This window comes from Talpa europaea (genome assembly GCF_964194135.1).
Source record: "Talpa europaea genome assembly, chromosome: 1".
In the NCBI taxonomy this organism is placed as follows: Eukaryota; Metazoa; Chordata; class Mammalia; order Eulipotyphla; family Talpidae; genus Talpa; species Talpa europaea.
In genome coordinates, this window is record NC_140073.1 from 108952821 (window position 1) to 108959165 (window position 6345).

Here is a 6345-nt window from a genome sequence, read left to right on the forward strand (position 1 = left end):
AGTCTGACAAATGTCTGAGTCTGATAAAGCAATAGGTGGATGAGAACACAGGGAGACCACATAGAGCAGACTCCGCAGATGATATTGGGATACACTAAGAGGTTCAGAGTGTGGGCTCGGGTAGAAAACATCACAAAGAAGGCCCTGATTTGGAACTGGGAGAAAGAAGCACATGAAACCTAAAAGATAGGGTTAGTGATTCAAAAAAAGGGTGAGAAAAGTACCCGTGTCAAATGCAGAAGAGAGCTCTAGAAAAGCAAGAACCAGAAGACACCCCCCACCCCCATCCAATTGAATCTGACACCTTTGCCAGAGCAGAAGGCGCGTGCAGATAAAGCCAACTATGAAGTGCTGACTGAAAATTGGTATATGGATGGTGATAGTAAAGGGAATCCTTTCAGAGAGCAGAGAGCATAGTGGGAAGGGGAAGGACAGCGATCCAGCACTGGCGTGGGAGGTTTGCTGGAGGGCTGAAGAAGTGCACATATGGAAGTAAAAATGTAAACAACTATCAAATTAGGAAGGCAGGGAGGAAGGGTAGGAGAGGAGAAGGAAGCCTTGAAGAGAGAAAGGGCACTTTCAGGTACCAAGTGTTTTGAGTTTTGATTCATTTTGTGTTTTAAGGTATTTGGGCAGTGAAAAAAATAAATGTTACACTCTAATGGAATATTTTCCCCAACATTTACTCTTTCAGCTTTCATGAAAAATCCTTCTACTTGTGTGTAGTTTTACAATATCACCATTTATCCCAGTAGTTGGTTTAATTCCCAGATTTGTTTCCTTTTTCCATTTCAATTGTAGGTTAGCTGATCCCTGATTAAGTTGGGGAAGGAGAGGGCATTTTTCTCAGTTGGGGTTATTTTCAGATCATAGAAGAAGTGTCTAGTATACCAAGAGTTCCCAAATGATGCCACAAAGTATAATTCCCAGATCAAATAAATTTGAGAAAGGCTACACATTAAAAATCTTCCTCTGAGGGACTGATAAAACACACATTAGCATATTAAAGCCTCTGAGACTTCCTACCTTAAACAAACAACACCACCGCTGTTTTACAGTTTAAAAACCAAATTAATTGGGGGGGGGCGTGAGGTGAGGGAAGAAATGCTTTTTTTCCCCTGCACATTATTAACATATCAGATGACTATCCCCTTGACACCAGTTTAGGAACCCCTGCTGTAGCAAATTGATTCTACCTTTGTGCTAAGGATTCCTATGAGGTCTTACAATAGAGGGGTTCTTCTCCATTTTATCTCCACATTCCCTCCGGTTACCTTGGGGGCACTGAAGTCCTCCCTAGATTTTCTAGAGTGAAGAACAGTATGACGCTGCCAGTTCTTGGGGAACCCTTTATAAACACCAAAGCCAGAGGGGAATTATCAAGAGATTGGGCTGAGATAAAGATGGTTAAGGAGAGGGTAAAAAGAGGTATCTTTAGTTAAAGCTAACTAAAATTCCCACTTTATGAAAGGATTGGTCATTTATTAGGAACTTTCTGTGAGTTGAAAACAGGATCAAAATGCCTCCTTACATGTCTGGAGGAAGCAATGAATTCAACTATAAGCTCTTTAAATTAAGACACAATTAGAGATGGCAACATTTTAAAGTTCTGATGAAATAAAGAATCATCATAGAAATGGGTAACTTACCTTTTCTGTGTTAAAAAGAGGGAAATTGTGGAGCACAAACACAGTTAGTGGTAGGTAGGTAATTTGCGAGTCTTCGGAGGGACTGAGAAGTGCAGAGAGCAATGTGGTTCAGGATTGTCCCAAGGGGGAAACTTGATGGGGTCTAGCCTGAACTGGCAGCCAACTATCTCCTGCCTATCTGATTAAAGTGATGATTTAAGCACAACAACCCTTTTTTTTAAAAAAAAAAAAAAGATTGCTACTTCACATATATACTAGTATTTAAATTTATCCACACATCAAGAATTAGAAAACAATCATCATTTACATGGGGTCTAAAATAACAATGTTTTGGCTCCAGGCTCCCTCTACTGTCTCCGCAATAATAAACAAACACATTATGGTACTCTCTTGATTAGATTTCTATTGTACCATTTATGAAAATCAATACAAAAATGATCTTATGTAATTATAAATGATATCTTCAGTATAATAATAGGAAATATTTAGAGAATGCTATAAAAAGTATAAGCCAGTTAACAAAATATTTATATAGATAGAAACATATGAAGTCATTGTTAGACTGTTTTTTAATCCACAAATAGCAATTTCATGAGTCAATCTAACATGAAAATTAAATTGTCAAAAGCAATAGGGAGGGTGTACGTATTGTGTCTTGGGGAATGGTTGTTACTTTAATAAATAAGCTCATGAAATTTCCTAAACACATTGACTAATTTACATGTTTCTAGACCAAAATTACTACAGAATATTTTAAATCCAGTGCCTTATGGGAATGTATATATTATAACTTGGCTATAGAAAAAAGAACTCTGCCTTCAGGTTAAAAAGTGTGAAGATATAAAATGTTTCTCACAGGAAGGTCAATGAAAGAACTGTAGAAAAGCCATATGTTTACATGAGGAAAGCTGGAAATAAAATAGTTAACATTTTAACTGAGAAAGGAGGAAGTGAGGCAATTTGCATAGACTTCAAACAATCTCACACTATTGAGAAAATCTGCAAATCCTGGAAAGAATTAGAAGTACAAGCTAAAGTCAATACACTTCAAATGCCCTTGATGTTTCACAGTCACTATGGAGAAAGCATCTTCTAGGTAAGTTCACACTTTGCACAAAATAAATATTAAATCTGTTGTTGGTAATTTTCAAAAAGTTAATATTTTACAGCCAGATTTCTCTTTCTTAGATTAGCCTTTGAAGCTGGAAAGGGGCTGTTTGAAGTTTTGTTTTCACAGTCCTAGGAATTCAATCTAAGAATTAAAGATGCCATCAAAGATGTATTTAAAAAGATGTTCATGAGAACCTGTTATAATAGTTACTGTTCACCATTAAAGTTTTATGCCTAGCATAGTGCCTCCTATATAGTAAGCACTCAATAAATATTCTTGAAAGAATGACTTAGAGGAGAAAGTTGGAAATTTCCAAACTGGGGAGTAGTTGAATAAATTATGATTTACACATACTATATTAATATTGTATGGCCATCAAAAGTGTTTTTGAATACTTTTTAAAGACATTGGGGAAACTGGAGAAAATGTTAAGCAAAAAGCATACTAACAATATATATACTATGTAATACAAATTTATAAAGTAAATATGTGCATATTTATAAATAATAAATATGCACATATTTACACACATGTGTATATAGATATACTTACATTTTAGGTATGTTTATATAAATATGTTTCCTTATATTTTTGTGGAAAGAAAAAAAGGATTAAAGGTTGTTTAGGTAAAATAACTGGCAAAGTGCCTGTTTGAACTCATGATGGTTATTTTATTTCTCTTTGATGATAAAACAGAAAAATTTCATTCTTGTAAAACTTCAGAAACCTATCTCTAACTTTTGTAGGAGTTGTTAGTGGTATAATACACAAAAGTAAAGCACAGGAATGTACTAAACAGTACTGAATAAACTCAAGTACTGAAGGCACTGAATAAATTACTAAAACTGCCTAATGAGGGTTTGTTCTTAACAAAGGGGAAAAACTGTAACAAAACCAACACTCATACAAATTTTGAATCACCCCACAACTACCTTTTATTAAACTCCATGATTTTTAATTTCAGATCTAAATGTGAGCAGGGCATCATAAAAAATGTTAAGTAACATTTTGTATTTTCCTGGTTATAAAAGTAATACATATTCATAATAGACAATGTGCAACATACAGAGAAACACAACACAGAAAATTAAAATCACCTTGGTCAATTTTATTTATCCTTCCAACATAGTTCTGTCCTTTTTTTTTTTTTTCCAATTGCTGTACCTCTAGTGCCTAGAACAGTGCCTGGCATATCGAATAGTATTGGCATACTCAATAAATGTTTCTTTTATTATGAATGAATAATAAAATGGGAGGAATAGCTCCACTATTTACTAGTTCTGTGACCTTGGACAAGTTAGTTAATTGCTCTAATATTCAGTTTTCTCATTTGTAAAATGATGTTGGATACTACCTCATGGGTTATCAATGATATTAAATAAGTGAATACAAATAAACCATTAAGCACATGAGAAGGGCACAATAATTTGTAGTCATTTTTACATAAATGATCAGATTTTTCTTGTTTTTTTTTTTAAATAGTATCCTGAGCTTCTTGTGAAGGTAACCTGCCAGAGACTTTGATATTTAGGTTGACTCCACAGGTAAGTCAGATTCACAACCTAATCCTGAGTAGATCCTAGCTCATTCATTCATGGCCATCAAATATGTTTTGAGAACACTCCAGGCACTGTGCTAGGTGCAGAGATACAGTTTTGTATAAGTAGACATTGTTCTGTTATTAATCTTGCTTAAAGAGAATTTATCTTTAAAGTATTGATGGAATATATATATTTATCAAAGAATCTAATATAGAACTATTATTTTCATCTTCAAAAGTTTCTTGCAATCTGCAGAATGATGTTTAACACTTACAGCTACCCTGAAAGTAGGGACTTTTATTCCTATACAAAATATTAGAAATAATAATAATAATAGCTAAGAGTTATTGATCAATTATCATGTGCCATGCTGTGTGTCAGGGTCTTATCTTCTCATTTCAGTTCTTAGTTTACCAAAGCAAAGAGTGTATATTGTGCCTACTTTGCACTTGAGGACCCTGTGTACTCTTGGTTCCTGAAATGGTCCAGTTGGTTCTAATTTAAAACAATAATAATAATGGGCCTCCCCGGTGGCGCAGCGGTTGAGCGCTGGGTTGCGAAGCTGCCCGCAGCCTCTGCGGCCCCGGTTCGATCCCCGGCTGCTCCCCGGCCACCAGAGGAGGCTCCCGCTTGGTGCGCAGACCTCTCCTGCCACCCGCTGCTCCCCTCAGCAGTGTACTTCGGTCCTTCTGCCTGCTCTGCTCCCCGCTCTGGCTCTGGTGAATTCTCTCACCCTCCCGCGCTTCTGACTGTACCCAGTGCATGTACAAACAAATAAATAAATAAAACAATAATAATAATAACAGTAATAATAACAATAGCAACAACAATGCCATTTATTAGGAACCTTCTACATGTCAGAGCTTATATACTCGAAGCTCGTGACCATCACCAAGGTATTTATTCACAGAGGGCCCCTAACTCCAGAGGTTAAAGAGCGATTATACCTCACATCATGTTTTTACTTCGTGAAATTCGAATCCAGATTTGATTCCAACAAATGGCTTCCTTCAAAACACGTTGCTTAGCAACAAATCGATCCTTGTGACTTCCCACATCCCAAGTAGAGAAAAACAACCAATTTCTTCCTAGAAATCAAACTAGAGGGACGATTAGATATTCTAATAGAAATGTTCCCCCTCTCCCTTCTGTCACCAAAGCTGTTAATTAAGCAGTAAAACCTCCCTGTGGCCAAAGTCAATTTCACAACCCGGGACTTGCCCCAGCTGTTAGGAGAGGCGGGTTTCTGCTTCGAATCACTTGACTTTGCTTTTAGGGGAATCTGGAGTCCAGAGGCACCCAAGAAACCCAAAACCTCAAGCAGAACAAATCCCGCGGGGGACATTTATCGTACACTTCCAGGGACACCCTTCCTCCCAACTTAACACTCCTTTCATTTTTTTTTTTTAAGATTTACTTATGCATACAAGAGCCTGGGTACAGGCCAGAGATGTAGGGGGTGAGAGGATTCACCAGAGACAGAGTGGGGAACAGAACAGGCAGACTGACTGAAATACACTGCTGAGGGGAGCAGCGGGCGAGTCAGGAGAGGTCTGCTGCACCATGTGGGTAGCTCCCTGGCGGGTCGGGGATCGAACTCGTGCTGCAGAGGCTTCTGCTAGCTTCATAGTGCGGTGCTTAACCCCTTGCACCACCAGGGAGGCCCTTAACACTCCTTTTAGTCCACACATTTAAAATACTATCAAGGCCACAAGACCTTTTCTCTCCTAGCCGAGAACATGCTGAGGTATGGACGACAAGTCCAACTCGCCTTCGTTTTGCCCTCCTCACAGTAATCAGTGAGCGGGCGAGCCTGCTTGGGAGAGTGAACGCAACCAACCCGTCGCGCGGCTGGAACCCTGAACCGCCCGGGGCTCCGCGGGCCTGGCGAGCTGGGTCGGCTTGCGCCCGCCTCACGCTCAACCACGCTCGGCGGGTCCAGGCTCGGCGCCCGGCGCCCTGGGTCCCGCGCCCACCACAGCGGTCCGGGCGAGGCCCACGCTCCCGGCACCGCGCCCTCCCGCCCTCCGCGGCTCCGAGGGCC